Source organism: Pyrgilauda ruficollis, unplaced genomic scaffold (genome assembly GCF_017590135.1).
Source record: "Pyrgilauda ruficollis isolate IOZ18807 unplaced genomic scaffold, ASM1759013v1 scaffold18, whole genome shotgun sequence".
Classification (NCBI taxonomy): Eukaryota; Metazoa; Chordata; class Aves; order Passeriformes; family Passeridae; genus Pyrgilauda; species Pyrgilauda ruficollis.
In genome coordinates, this window is record NW_024516984.1 from 5,914,276 (window position 1) to 5,930,958 (window position 16,683).

Consider the following 16,683-nt stretch of genomic DNA (forward strand, 5'->3'; position numbering starts at 1 on the left):
TCTAAAATGAGGTCAGTCTAAAACATATATATAATGAATCTGTGAAGTTTAATACATGGGTTACCTTAATATCTGTCAATTCCATCAGAAACTTCTGACATCCCTGGATGTGGCTTCCATTTGTGTGTGCAGTCTCATTTCCAATAGTTTTTGGCTTTTTGCTTACCACAAAATGAATTCAGGCCTCATCTTATTCAAGGAACAGAATTTTCTTCTCATTCTGCAACTTCTGTGAACATTCTTCAGTTTATCCTTTTCAGATTTTTAACTGCTTCCTTCTTAGAAGAACAAAGAAAGCTCCTGCAGATGGAGAGCTAACAGCTGATATACTGCAGGAAAGTGCAGTCTCTGCTCCCATTTGCTTAACTGTGGCTCATGAGAGCTTCCAAGAGATCCCCTTTTCCTCACCAGGAAGTTCTGGAGCACCACCCACTTATTAAAAAATGTTTTTCTATTTGAGGCTGTGTCACAAAGAGGTGATAGAGCCTCTTTGAATACTTGATTACATTTTGCTTGAGCCGTTAGGGAAATCCCTACCAAACTGAACAAAACAATACAGAGCAGAAGTTATCATGTAATCTTTGATTGATATTATTGCAAAGCTTGTTCAGTGACAACTGTGGAAAATTTGGACAACAGTGACAAATTTGGAAAATTTGTCTGTACAGTAAAATACATTGCAAACCACAGTCACAGTCATCCCTAGATGACATCCAAGGTGTTATATCAGGCAGGTTCCCCAAAATTACAGCAAGCAAAATGCCAGCTTATTTTCTAGTCTTGAAAGGAGGTCCCCTTGATGCAGCACTGCATCTGTCAAGTGCTATGATGCTGGTTTTTATCACAGTTCCTACTAAATCTATTAGCTTCATAGAAGACCTGTGGAGAAAAAGCTTGTTGATTGTTTTTGTAATTACTGAATTAGCAGAATTTAAAAGAAAGAAACTCTGCTGAAACAAATTATAAGTGCCAGGATGTTATGTGTAACATTTTATTGTGTTTTACATACAAAATACACCATCATTCTGGACTTGATTAGTGTATAATATCAAAGTTGAATTTTTACAACAATTTAACAGGTTTTGTCAGCCAGATCTAAACTAAAGAGCTGCTTAATTTCTGTCTTCTGGCATACTACGTCTCTAAAAGTAAACAGCATATCCATAGTTTACTGTTCATTACGGCTTAAACTAAACAATAATCAGTCTGTGAGATTCAGGCTTTTAAAGTCAGTTTTGTCATCTTCTTTCAGTTTATTTGTTTATATTAGCTCAGCAGTTAAGGCAGTTTCAGTCTGTGATGGAGATCATTACTGAATGTTATTCTCTGGTGTTTCATTGCCAATACTCTGTATAACACGCACCAACTATGCTATAGCCTTCATAAAGGAAACTTAGTTTTAGAGTTCTGTAAACATTTTTATTCTAATCTAATACTTCTTCAATTATTTTACTTGTTATTAAATTATTAAATTGTTATTAAATTATTTTAGTTATTATTTATGATATATTGTCTTTTGAATTTACATTTCCAAGTCTTAAGTAGCTTTTTTTTTGCAGTTATTCTTACTTTGAAAGGCCCTACTATTTTTAATCAAAATTAAGAAAAGTAATGGACATTCCCCTAATTGGAAAAAATATTGTACCATAATTGAATAAACTCTTACAGTGCCTTGCCAGAACACTGATGCAGGGGTCATTTGTATGACTGATGCTTTCTCTCAAAGATGCTGAGAGATTCACAGGCTGCATTAGATTCCAGGGAGGGTCTGTGCCAGAGATTCCCTACTTGATCAGGAGAGAGGCATTGCTCCATCTGGCAAAAAGAGGCAGTGACGTAAGTGGGAGTAAAGGTCAAGAACTTTACTCTGTTGAAGAGAATAGACCAAGGGGTAAATATTTAGATACATCTGCCTTGTCAGTTCAACACAAAATGGCAGCAGAACTGGAAACCTTCAAATGAGTTTCTGTCGACCAAAGCAATAACATAATCTCATTAAAGGGAGTGGCATGGGAAGATTCAAAGCTGCCCAGGGGCTTCTAACTGTTCTAGTACTATTTGTTCACCCTTTATTTAACACCACCATTAGAAAGCTTAATGGACTGTTTATATCAGACTATTAGACACATGGCAAGATCTTTAGTAATTGGAGTGTGATATATAGTAATGGGCTATTGTTTGCTTGGCGCTACCTACAATCAGGCCAGTGCTGAATATTTACTTACTGCATGTTCCAGATATAAAGGCAGAGGTGATGGAGCTGCTAGAGAGAAAGGCTAGGGTGAAAACAGGCTTTCCTGAGGCCCTGTAAGCTGAAACATTAACTGCTTGTTTTATCTGGATTTTTTTTACACAGCATGGTGAGTTATTTGATAATATCAGCTTGAGGCTATGCTTAGATCATGTTTCCTCAGAACACTGTCTGGAAGGCTGTGCCAGACTGTAGGGTCATTAAATATATATTACAAATGCTCCAACAAATTAGGTAATTAATTAAAATACATTTCTGTAGGAGAGGCCATTTGATATTACTATTCTTCTCATGGTAGATTAGGTTTGATGATGCTGTATTTATTATATTCTTTCTGAGCCATTAAAACCTATTACTGGCTTTGGAGAAAACGTATTTGAAAGCAAGGGGTTTTGTCATGTCTCAAATACATTTGTGAAGTCAAAAACACATTAGCAATGTTAAATTTTCTTTCATTTCTTCTAGAAAATAAATATTGAATGTGTAGGACTGAAGATAAAGCCATAAAACTCTTACAGAGGAATTGAAAAACCCCAACAAAACAACCAAGAACACTCTTCCCACTCCACAGTCTTCATTTTTATCAACTAGCCTTTGTGCCTCTCTAGTGTGTGAGTGCATTGTAGGCTTAGCTGGCTTTTGTATTTGCTGTAGCAACATAATGCAAATAAACAAAGTATGAAGGACATCTAGCCCCAAGAGCTAGCAGCAATTATAAACTCCCAAACAGCAGTCAATACTTGTTTTCTGACATTTATACTGAAATCATGTAACAGTGTACACACAGCAGAAAACTTCCTGTAAGGGCCTGAGCGTGTTCTTGATGCCCATGGGGGAGCTGTGGGGCTGTGTCTCTGCAGGAGGAGGTCGGGCAATTTCTTGTGCAGGGTGGGGAAGAAGTTGTATTCCTTTGGGGAAGACCAAGGCAGGCTGCCAGCAGAGCTGCCTGGTGAGAAAGAAGACCAAACCCTGAGGAGCAGCCCCCACTTTTTCTTCTTAAATAAGATGATGGCATTTCCTGTATTTTGAGTAATGAAGAAAAATACTGTAGAATTTTGTACATGTAGTCTTCAGTTTATTTTTAGTAAGCCAGAGCAATATCTGTGCAGAGCAATAGGCTGTCTTTGGATGCCATGCTTCAGACATACAACTTGGAGAACCTGATTCTTCTTTCAGAGCAATTTAATCTCATTTCCTGCCATCAGATTTCAGTTGATAGTTATGCAAGTCATAAATAATTAAAAGGTCACATATGCCTAAAAATTCCTGAAGTGTAGCATCCATAGGGATTTTGCCTAGGAATAAAAAGCAATGAAGATGATTCTCTTGAAAGTGAAAAATAGACTTTTCACTAATCAATGGACAGACACGAGCAATCAATACCCAATCTAAAGAAGAAAAATCAATACCACTCAGAACACATGGTTCCTCTTTTCCACAGGTTATCCTACTATAACATTTATTCATCCTATGGCTTGGAAAATTCCAGTATGTTTGCATATAAATTCTCCTCCATCAATAATGTCCAATTCCCTTTCCCAGCTGTGTTATTGGGATACTGTGGAAAAAGATAAGAGAAAACAAAGACCATTGCCTCCACTTCTACCACCATTTATAAAGAAGAACTGTTCAGGTATTGTTATAGCATGCTCTGTAATGATTGTTCCATTCCTTCTAAATAGTGTAGTATAAAGGTTCTGCTGTTTTTTAATTCCTTTTTACTGAAATATTGTCATTAAAATACAAATTTCTTATCAATAATTTTTACTTTATATCAAAGTTAAAATAACTGTTAAATTGCTGAACAAAAAAATATCACTGATAAAGCAAATTTAGTGAAGGAACTTACAACAGCAAATTACTGATCAATAAAACAGTATGAAAAGCAAGACAGTTAATAAATATCACAGCTACTGCCCACTGTATATAGGAAAAGAAGAAAATTGAAAATAGAAATCAAATTAACCTTTTTATTTTCTCAGGGAATATGTGTAACTGAGAGCTTCAGTAAGAACTTACTCCCATTTGCCGCACAGTCCAACAGCACTGAGCAAACAGAAATAACTCTCCAGGTTTTATGAGCTTTCTTTGCTACAGTTCATCAACACAGTGAAAACTTTATTGTGGATCTAATTAACATGAACTGAAGGTAATAGGATGACTTAAAAAACAATTGCAATTGGGGTATATTTTCCCTTCCATAAAGACATCAGTATGTGCATTTTGCCTAACGCTTCAGTCAAAAGCATTTATTGTTCTTGACAACTGAAGGGGCGGAGGGTGGACAATTTCTTGCACAGCTCATTACAATGAAAATAAGGAAAAACAAATTCAGATACTTACAACAGAGAGTGACAGAATCAGTCCATCCGAAGGCTAATGTAAAATCCAAATCTGTTCACTAAAAGTTCTTTCATAGTGCAATTTGTTTTTATCAGCATGGTTGTCTTCCCTACAAAACATATGGTAAAGCACATGTTGTAACAAGGTAAGGAACTTCTCAACCTTATGGTTAAAGCAGTTCTCAGACATATAGTTCTTGTCAATTATAAATATAAATATAAATATAAATATAAATATAAATATAAATATAAATATAAATATAAAATATACATATAGTTCTTGTTATTTATAAATAGTTATTTATAAAATTATACATTCATCATAAGGAATATCTGAGAGAGATTCAGAAATTAATTTCCAGTGGCTGAAATGAAACAAAAACCTGCAAAGGCTCATAAGTGTTTTCAAAAGAAGGCATTTATTAATAAAAATTTAATTTGACAAATAGGATACATTTCAGACCTGAACATTTTCATATCTTTGCAGCATATTTCTACAGAGAAGGAATACAGAAAAAAAATTGAGAGGGTAAGGAAGTTTGTGAAACTGTGGTACTAAAATGACAGAATTTTTTGAACGATTTGCATTTGATTAATGTGAAAAAGATTACTCCGAAGTCCAGAGCAAATACCTACTAACTCACCCCATCTCTAAATATTCATCTGCATTTCATTTCCTTATTATTTTTACTATTTCCATTCCTCTTTTGCCATTTAATCATTGTATATCTCAATTCATGATTCTGAAATGCAGCTTCTTTCTTCCTTCTTTCCTCTATCTCTGCTCTAGCTTGCCTTCTAATCTTTCATCTCACTAAGAGCCCAGTTTTTAATGCATGTTCAACACTTTTATCTTTTGGGTATTGTTTTAGTGTGTGATAACTTTAAAGTGGATAGTTACATTTTAAAAGTGTGAGGCAGCCTACCAGCCTGTGCTACTGCACTGTCTTAATGAGCAAGTGTAGAATTATAGATCACAGAGTGGTTTGTGTTGGAAGGGACCATAAAGATCATCTAGCTCCAACCCACCAGCCTTGGGCAGGGATGCCTTCCACTAGACCAGGTTGTCTCTAGAGCCCTATCCAGCCTGGCCTTGAACACTCCCAGGGATGAAGAGTCCAAATTTTACCCAGCCTACATGTACCAGTGCCTCACCACTCTTTGAGTAAAGAATTTCTTCCCAATATCTAACCTAAACTCTACTCTCATTTTGAAACCATTGCCACTTGATCCTGTCACGTCCTGCGTTTGTCTAGCGCAAGACTGACAATGGATAAAAATTCATCTGTGTTTCACAATTCACCACACAGAAAATTCCATGCTCTCCCTAGGTAGTACTTTATCAGTTCCTTCTTGAAACTGAGGGTAACTATTTTTGTTGAGCAGTACTCCAGTTATAACTTGATGAGTTTTTCTGGAGGGTGAGATGATGATCCTGATTCTTCCGCAGGCTATGAGTTGCCTCTCCTCTCAGAGGAGCTGGGAGTTCATGTAACTTCATGTGCTGCTGACAGAAGGCACAAGAACCTTTGGAGATGGTTCTGGAGCAAATTGAAGGAGTGAGTTTTAGTCACACAGGGCATCACAATAGCAAAGGGATAATGTACACCTGGAGGCATGACTGATATTAATGACATACTCTGACCATAGTTAGAACCAATCCATAATCATGTTCCCATGCTGAAGATGTTCTCCTGCCACTTCTTTCGTACCACTTCCAAGGATTAGCATGGAGACATAACTTTTGGTGTCTTTTGTGTGCTGCTGCTTTATATGTCCTCCTCATTACCTGAATTACACTTCCTTAGCTACTACTCAGTAACTAATGGCAGATTGGAGAATTAACAGGCTGTGACTGCAATGTTCCCTCGGTAATGGCAATTAGTTGCCAACATTGTTCATGCTTTACCTGCAATCAGGATGTTGTACTTCTGCCTCACTGTTATCATTCTTGCCTCTGCTGTTCCAAGATATCAGCAATGGACTTTACACGCTCAGTTTTGATGTACCTGGAAAATGTCCAGGTTATACTGTTATGAGAAGGAAGATTCCAGAGACTCTTGATTACAAATTCTTGCAAAGGGGTAAGTAAAAGGAAATTGAAGACCATATACGTCTGGTAATGAATATTTATAACAGAATTAGGCTTTAGTAGTGTATTCCCTTTAAAACATTTAAACTTATCATTAATAAAATGATCAAAAGGCAAAAGAATCTTTACATGACAAAACTTTGCATCTACTGTTGGTCAGGAGAATTAAGAAATGCAAAAAAGCCACTATTTAATGTCAGGGCTTTGTAAGAAGAAACTTAACAAGATGGTGTGGAAGAATTGAATGAAACCACATAGATAATAAATATATTCATTTCTGTGGTTGCCTAAAGTCCAGAATAGCTTCTGAGCAAGGATCTCAAGCTTCAAGCAACATGATTTGGGAAATCACTAGAAGAAAATACTTTTATCATGGTAATAAATTAGGACACAGATTTTTTTCTTGCTTAAATTATTATTTGTTTTCAATTATAATTTGTTTTCATTACATGAGGGAGAAATTATTACTACAACTGTATTTATATAAGTATTATGAAAAACAAAACTTCAAATATGGGAGTCATACTGTTACTTCAAAGCATCACAGATCCTACACTTTAGATGAAACACAGGCCAGCTTGAGTTTGTATTGTATAGATCGCATGGTAGCAAATACAGAATTCTCTAAGAAATAAAATTGTGCAAAATAGGCTTATTCTTTTGTTTGTTTATTCTATGCCTGAAATGCCTGAGTTCTACATACAGTAATTTTATGATTGGAATTGGATGGCATAAGTGGTGTCCTGAAGCTGATGACATTTGCATCCAGGGCAGATGGGCAATGATGCCAGATCTGCAATATGTAGAACAGAACAGATTCTGTATCAAAGATTGATGTGACTTACAGCTTTCATGATGCTGACAACCTCGGACTGGATGGCAGGTAAAGTACACATTGAAACTTGACTCCTCAACATGGAATTCTCTAGACTCAAGGACACATGGGTGGGAAAAGGACAACTTTCTGAATTTAGCTTGACCTGGGAGCAGACTTTTGAGTGATTAGACCCATTTCTGTTACTCTTTCCTTTTTCTTCAGATATAATTGCTCAGGTTTTTCAGTTTCCTACGGGCTGCTGACTGGGGGGTAATTGAGAAACAAAATGTTTAGAAAGGTTCAAATTTAGTTTCTCAGGTTCATAGATAATATGCTCAGTAATGGTGTGAATTATTCTTCTGTTTATTAAAATACATTTTTGTAGGAGAGGCCATTTGATATTACTATTCTTCTCATGGTAGATTAGGTTTGATGATGCTGTATTTATGATATTCTTTTCGAGCCCAAAAAGAAAAGGTTCTCACACAGACTGAATGTGCCTGTTTCTGCCACTGACATCCAGCACATAAACCGTTCCTTCTTCTGATCCCAAATTTATCTGTGCACTTGAATTCCTCACAAAACATGTGCTAATGTGAGAATTATACATGAAGTTTTTGTCTGTTATTTGAGCAGTATCCACTAGCTGGGAGTAAAACCTATTTTCCTCCAAGTGGATTGCAGCAATAAAAGTGAGTCTAATAAACCATTCTGCAAAATGTGGTGGTGTGCAGCTGTGACTAGCACAGCACAGCAAACATGTTTACGTAATTAGAGGGAGCTTTCTTTCTTGCTTAAGAAGATTTGAAATTTCTGGTTCCTTGTACTCAGAACACTGTAAAATCTGCAGCATGGATTGGCTGACTTCATTGGCCAAAATGTTAGAGCATAGCAAGCATAAACCCAAACCTTCTCTGCCAAAAAAAGATGGAGACATATCATTACACCTGCTGTCTTGATGATGCTCTGCAGAAAGCATCAACCACTGCATGATGGGATTGTAGATACTGATTCAGATACAAGAAAAAAGAAAAGAAGCAACACAGCACACCTGACAAAGAAACTTAATGGTTTTGACTAATTAGTACCAGTGTGCATGACGCCTGCCATGAACATGTTATGAGGGAGCTTGACAGTGACATTTGCTGAAATTTGTTAGACTAGACTGCAGGAGCAGGTGCAAAAATGATCTTGGTGAAAGGATGGGAATTCCAAAGAGATTGATTGATTGATTGATTGAATATGTAATGAGCCGTGCTATTCAGCTAATAAAAAAAAAGAAAGTTAAACCAGGGAGGTGGAGGGAAGGCATAAAAAGCAATGTCTTGAAACTTTCTGCAACAAATTAGAGGAGTTGGAAGAAGCAAAAAGTTGCACACAAGTTGGTCCAAGCTAAATGAAAAAGTACATTTTTCTGTAAGTTCTGTGAAAAAGAAAAAAATGGCATTTTAATGCCTTATTTATTTGCATCTAACAGAAGATGCCAAGAAGTTAGTTTTAAATGCTTTGTTTAGTCAATATATTATCCAGTCTGGGTTTATGTTATGTGCTGGTGGTATTTTAATTTTATTGTAATGTGCTTGTAACATCACTGGAGCTCCCAGGATTCACATAAAGAAGAGAAAAATTGGCTTTTCCTTTTCTTCAGTATTTGGTTACTCCCACCTCTGTGCTAAACTAGCTCAAAAGAAGACAGTTGTTGTAACCTCTTTAATGAGATTTATAGTCATTGGAGCATATGGTTTTCTTCTGGATAAACCTTCTTCCTTACTCAGCCATTTCACTTATCAACCTTTAACAGCTTTTCCCAATCTTCTGAGGTGAGAGTCTGCTTCATGTTAAAAAAGGCCTGTGCACTTTAATATCAAATGCAAATTTTCAAATATAGATCTAAAATGCAGCTTAAATTGCATTTTAAAGAAAAATATCACACTTCTATATTAAGGAAGGATCTGTGTTGAATTTTATTTGGGGATTTGAAATGAATACAGATCATTCATTTTTAAGTACAGCATAATATTGCTGAACTGTGACCTTTTAACTGTTTGCTATTCTACTTTTAGCAAGCCATAGACTCTTTGGATCTGTTTACTCCTTAGAAAGTTTTGCATTTCCTACTAGGTACCTTGTTCTTTGTTCCTTGAATGGGAAGAAAGGGAGCAGAAAGAAGGGATGGTATCTTCATTATGGACCTTAACTTCGTTCTGAGAGTCCCTGTAAATCATTAAGATGATGATATTTAAATTACACAGATATTTAAATTTCACAGTTTGTGACAAATTATAGGAGTTCTATAATTTCTCAATAAATATTACTAACATTTGGCATATGAAGTAATGAAAAGCTTCCTGCATTAAATAAGTTTATTGGATGAGAGATGCAGAAGGGAAGATGGCATCTTTGTGAACATATCACCAAATTATCAGCAAAAATCAAAACAACACAATTTTTGCAGTTAACCTACAATTTGCTTTCAATTGCAGCACACATGCAACAGGAGGAAGCTCATGCTGAGTGAGGAAGAACACAGGAAAAGCCAGAAGCTGGGATCATCCCTTAAGACAATTTCATTGAGCAACATAGATAATGCTTATTTATGGGGACTGGGGAAATTGGGCACATGGGAAGGGTGAAAACAGTGCCCCTTTGAGATGTTTCTTCCTGCACTGGATTCAAGAGCCTCATGAATTTGATTCCAGCACATTGGCATTGAGGGGGCAAAAAAAGCTGTTTCACAAATGTAGATCCTTTTTTTTTCTCCTTATCATCAGAAAGTTTCTACCTTAGAGAACAGAATTTCATGTACTTCAAAAGACAATCAAAACAATTCCATGGAACAAAACTTTGGAAAACATCTCATCTATCATTTTGGAATGTGACAATAAATTTTGAGGAAGAGTATCCAAGTGGTGCTCCATTTCCCAGTGGTGAAGTTCTTAAATATTGATGGCCACACTGCACTTTGTGATTGATATTTAACAGCAGAGGACATGTTCCTGGAACTGTAAGTTAGTCATCTGAGCTTCTGGTTATTGTGAGTCATATTTTCAATGATAAGTTATTTCTTTGAGGAATATGAATGCTATCCAGCTTTTGTTTTTCCATAGGGCAAAAACCAGTCCCAGGTATCCTGATGGCATCTCTTAGAGTTTCATTGTATTCAGGAAAGGGTAAACTAGTATGTTACCAGGGAATACTTTCAGAGTCTAGGTGGAAATTGTCATTAAAATTGTTGCTGTTGTTTTTCCTTTCCTTATCATGCACTATTCTTTTTAAGAGAACAGTTATAATGTCACAAGTCTGCTGATTTAATTTGAGATCAGACAGTTAGCTTGTCATCTAAGTGTTATAAAATTGCCAACCAAGCTGGAAAAAAATGTTCCTTAATTTGACAGGAAATAATCTTGTAGTAAATCAGCTTTATATTTGGGTTTTGGGGAAGACTGCATAGTAATCTGTCAACCCTTTGCAGTTAACTATTTTTTACCATACTATGAAATTTGGACCTTAATTCAGTTTCTGCTACAGAGTCACACAAACTTTGAAGGATGTTGCTTGGCACCCTGCTAAATTTGTGGTGAATTGAAATTAATAGTGTGAATGCCCTGTGCACCACAATACACCAATATTTTTTTCCTAGTGGTTTTACTTTCTAACTAATGTGGCAGGTATAAGATTAAGATTGGGTGGGTTTTGGTTGTTTTTTCCTAGCATAGGAGGTAATGAAAAATGTGACAGAGGTGACTTCAGATCTCACTTGGATATTATTTTTTGTTAACTTGCCCATGGAAGACCAGTAGGATCTGTTGCAGAAGTCACATGTTCTTGCCAAAGCACAGTTAATGGGATGGGAAAACTGTTTCAAAGTGAACATGCATGACAAACTTGAATATACAGAAATTTAAAGGAGTAAAAAAAAAAAAATCAATCTTATATCTATAAAATGTCTTCCTGCTTCTGTAGGCGTCTTATCCTTTCAAAGCAATGGAAAATGTCTTGAGCTCTGCTTCTGCTCATCAGTTATTTTTCCGCTTCATTTGATACCTTTTCCAGTCCTTTTTCTTCTATCTGTGGGTCGGTTTCAGAGCTTCTCACCAGAGTAGCCACAGTGAAGGTCTGCTGCCTCAGAGGCTGGGGTAGAGGCAGGAATAGGCTCCCTGCTGAAGGAAGGGGAGATTTCTCTCCCATTTTCTTTCCCTTCTTATTCTTTTCACAGCCACAGAACTTATATTTAGCTGCAAATGTGTCTTCAGTCAGGTCTGCATGCTCATTTTTGCATCTGAGAGAGCTGCAAAGTCTTTGTTGTCAGAGAATTCCTGCTGAAGAGCACACCTCCCCAGGGATCACTACTGACCAAACAGCTTTCCTCCCTGTAGGGAGATGAGATTAGCTCAGTGGGTTAGAGCTTGGTGCTAATAGCACTCAAGGTTTTTGGGTTCAATGTCCATTTACTTAACATTGGACTTGATGGTCCTTGTGGGCCCCTTGCAACTCAGAATATGTTGTGAATGCACTTTTCAGTACCTGATTTCAATGTTCTGTCAAAAAGCTTTTTTGCTTCCTATAAAAAAATACCTTCTAAATTACTATTTCCTCCCAGAAAACTTCACTTTCCACACTGCAAATTTCAGCAAAGCTTGTATTTACCAAGAGCTTCCATCTGCCCTATTCTCAGGCTTCAAGCATTAAATCTCACCATGCATCTAGTCTTCACAAGAGCCGGGGCTCCACCCCTCCTCTCCTGCCCTGCATGTATTCTCTAGGTGCCTGGCCGCCTGCCTTCCCTCTTGCTTAGCACATCCTCCCCAATTGTTTCGTCCCTCCAGGAGTGCCTGGAAATAAATTTTCAGCAGTGGACCTACCTCCTCTCAGTGCAGCCTGGGTGTGATCCTATTCTGCTCCTCAGTTATTGCATTCCCCAGGGAGGTTTTGGTGTGTTTATCATGCCTTAATAACACACCTGGTCTTCAGTGTGCAGAAATGAGCACTGTACAACATCTGCAAGGGATTTTAAGATGGAATTGCTTTGAAAAACCTCTAATGAATAATTTCCTAGATGCTATAATGCACTGTGTGCCCCCAAAGAAAGAGAAAAATCACCCTTTGAAATCTAGTTTTCTTTAAAAAAATATATTATTAAGGTAAGCTCTGACTGGTTTCCATGGCTACTATCTACTGTACATCAGTATTCGTTGTGACCAGCATTTTAAACGGTCCAGGGTGAGTCCTGAGTACACAGATTCACACCTCTGAAATATTGTATGTCCCATTATAGAAACAGTTTCAGCTACTGATTATGACATTGATATTTTCTGGCATAAAATATTGATTATTAAATCAAAATAATATTTCACTTGAAATGCCATGCAGTCAGCTGAACACCAAAGTTAGAAGAAAAATCCACATTCATACCTGCCTTTCTTCTCAGAATAGATGATATACAGTTTTCTAAACATACAGCTCACTACTATGATCTGTGCTAAGAGAAAGGTGCTGTAGTATAGTTTTCTTACAAAGTTAATGTGTTAATTAAAAAGCAAACATTCTGATCATAGTGGTTGAATCAATCTCAGTGATCTTTTCCGCAAAATTCTGTGAAGAATAATATATTACCTAAATATTGCAGATTTTGCCATAACACACCTCTTCTCTTGGTGAGGCACTGATTTCTTTATTTCATAGAGTCCAAAATTTTAGAAGCCTTAAGCTTTTTTTTTTTTTACTCATTGGCTAATATTTTGAAATTAAAGTGAGGAAGGCAGTTCCTAAAATTTTCTAGTCGTCTGCTGAAGGATGCAGTCCAGCATGTTAAAGGGACAACAGGCTGCCTTCTCCTCAACTAAATGCTGCCTGAATAGTTTGTGGACCTAATCAGTCCTGGTACAATCCTCAGGATTAGCAAGAGGAATTCAAGTTAGCAGTTTTGCAGATGTTCACAGTTGTTCCTCTTTACACTTAGAAAAAGGATAACTCTTCACCCCAGCCTTACTATCTGTCCAGTTTTGAGGATGTCTCTAGTGCACCTCTGGTATTTTACTGTGCTCACCCAAGCAGAATGAAGAGTCTCCTCAATGCTCACTGCTTATTCTAGGTGTCTGATCATTTAAAATCTACTGAAGCTTCATTACAACAGGACCAAGTGCAATAAATTTACTAAAATTCATAGAGATGTCTAAGGCTAGTGCTGGGGAGTTATTTGGTATTGGTTAAGCACTAATAAGAAAATGATTTAGATGAAATGCTGAACAGTAATGAACTGTATTAGGCAAATCAGATGTTAATGTTAACAGCAGGCTTTTTTTTTTTATATTAATATCTGCAATAACCTGCCTCATTTCTTTTTCAACTATGAAGATATTTCCCATCATGAAAACATCACATTTACATTGTTTGACCTTTCTATGTCAATTAGTTTTCCCCCTTTTTCTCTTATTAAGTTGTACGTAATGCTTCCAGTTTGTCAGAAAATGGAGCTCAATGTCATATTAAAAGGTTTTCAAAAGCTTTTACCAGTGATTGTGTGGACACATAGGGCAGTCTTAAAAGATGCTAATCTTCAGCCTTTGATATCCCAATACTATTAAGCTCCCTACGCACTGAGTCATGAGTTGAATAGAGAAATACATTTAAATAGTTCTCTTTTCTATTATATACTAAATTCCTCACTCCTGAAGTTTATTAGTGATATGCAACACACAACTTATTCCATACACAAAAGAAGAAGAATATGTTGAACCTATCTGGTGAGTAAATTACAAAATAAGTAATTATGTTAATGACATCCAAGAGAAGGCACCTTCAAATTCTTAAAATCAGATGTCTCTGAAAATGAATAAAATGGGATAAGAGTAGAGATTTAAAGCACAGCCAACACCTTACTCCTGAGGGCACTGAGCAGAGAATAAGGCTTGTGTATCCTTTTCCTTCTACCCCCACACCGCTTGACTTGAACTTCTGCCCAGCATTACGGCTGCAAGAAGCTGCAGGGGCTGTATTACTTCTGTTTCTCTGTCTTGCTTTACGTTGCAGAATTTGGGAGGAAAAGGGAGCAAATAAGTGTTAGTTATGTGCTTGAGGGAAACCTCATATGAAAGGTCATATTACTTGTCACCACTTTCTCCCATAACATGCATGAGGAAGAAGTCTTCTGGAATAAGAAACTCCATCTTCCTGAGAAAAATTTAACACTGCTAAACTCATGGAGTGGAAATAAGATGAAGCTTCGATAAAAAATCACAGGGATCACTTGAGGGATACAAGCTGTCAAATGTAACAACTGTGAGTGAGCATGTTTGCCCAGAGCCTGTAAACCCTTGGTAGAAGCTTTAGGTCTTATTTACCATACGGTTCCAGGCAGTTGCTATCCATCCAGGCCAGCGTTTTTGACAGGCAGCCAGATAAATTCACGCTTCCTCTCTGAGAGGCTTCAGGGAGGAATGATGCTCACTGCTTAGCCTCCCTGAATGCTAAGCATTGAGCATCATCACTCCAAGTGCATTTGACACCAACAGCCCCTGTGAAGCTGTGCAGTTTGGAGTAAGAACAGAGTAGTAGACAGGGATGGAGAGAGCAGCTTAGCTAATTGCTGTGATCAAGAAACAATCTATTCACTTGCAGGGACAGCTACAAAGTCTGACACTGTAGTGGAGGTGGGAAACTGCCTTTATTTTAATAGATACACACTAACAGAGCTTGACTCTGGCAGGGTGGCAGGCATCTGTGACTGAAGATTTTGTAAGAGCCAGACCTACGTGTGACCTAGACTTGTTTGCTACCATCTACCATGGATTTATGCACCTGCATATGCAGCTGTGTGTCATGCCAAGCCTATTGGTGTCAGACTATACTGTTACTATTTGCTAAATTGATTGCGTATAGAAACAGGGTTCACAGCTACTAAAATTGATCTTACTTGATGTAACATGTCTATTGTATATGCAGTGGTGCCTAGAGTACACATCAGAGACAAGTCTGCCATTTCTTGCTCCACTGTCTAAGAGAAAAAACCTAGTATACTCCAAAGTTTTATTTTGTGATGGATTTTTATATTTCTACAAGTAAATCATACTACCTAGATACATGACAGATAACAGGCACATCCTGATATGAAAGTAGATATTAAAAATACTTAACAACTTATAACCACTTTGGAAAATAATCCACTTTTCTCACCTATACTCACTCCAAGTTAAAAAAAGAAAAGTAAAATGGAAAAATTCTCAGCAATAAAAGAGACATATCCTGGTGGTAGTCTTTAAAACTTGTACTTGTTTCTCAGATACTTATAATAACCTTTTTTATGACATTTGTCCAAATAAGTCACTAGAGAAATTAAAACAAAAACAACAGTGTGTAAACACCTTTTAGCTACCAGAGGGGATTCATGGGAATTCAGTTTAGTAATGGGATAATAAGTAATGTGCATACCTGAATGTGTATAATACAGGCACATATGTATCAAGGACATGGACCTATATATAGCAACTATGCAGAAGTCAGCAGGTTTCAGGGGAAGTAGAATTTTTCATATCTCTGTTACTAGTTACATGAGACAGCCCACAGAGAGCTGAAGACCTGGTAACAAACAGCAGGGTCCCCCCTGAGTTTGCCAGACTCCAGGTTAGGATCCCAAGTATTGCACTGCTGCCCTTGATGCCTCAGGTTTTAGCTTTTATATCTTTCAGGTTCTGTTCTGCTTTAGTGTGTAAGTTTAGGCTTCATATTAGGGTAAGCTCTCTTCAGAGAATAGGTAGACAAAGCAATTCCTTCTCTAGCTGGGGACCCAAGGACAGCCAATCCAGATCTCAGGCCCAAGAGGACAAACAACAGTGGACCGAAGAGAGAGAATAAGAAGGACGGGACTTCATGGGCTGAAGCTGTTATTGGACAATTAGCTCCAATATGCAAATGGACCAGAACTTATAAAAGTGTGAGACCCCATAACCTGTCATCCAACTTGTGGCCATTTTGGGTTGTGCTGGCCAAGGTGTGAGGCCTTTTAATAAATACCTGCTTTATTCTTTTGCTCCATCTAGTCTCTGTTCTAAGACATCATTTTCCCTAAATATTTCCTGAGCAGAGATTCAGACAGGACATTTGACCAACACATTTCAAGAAGAAACAGATAAAAAACTGTCAATGCAAGGCTAAGCAGAGGAAATCACTATTTTAGTAGTTTTAT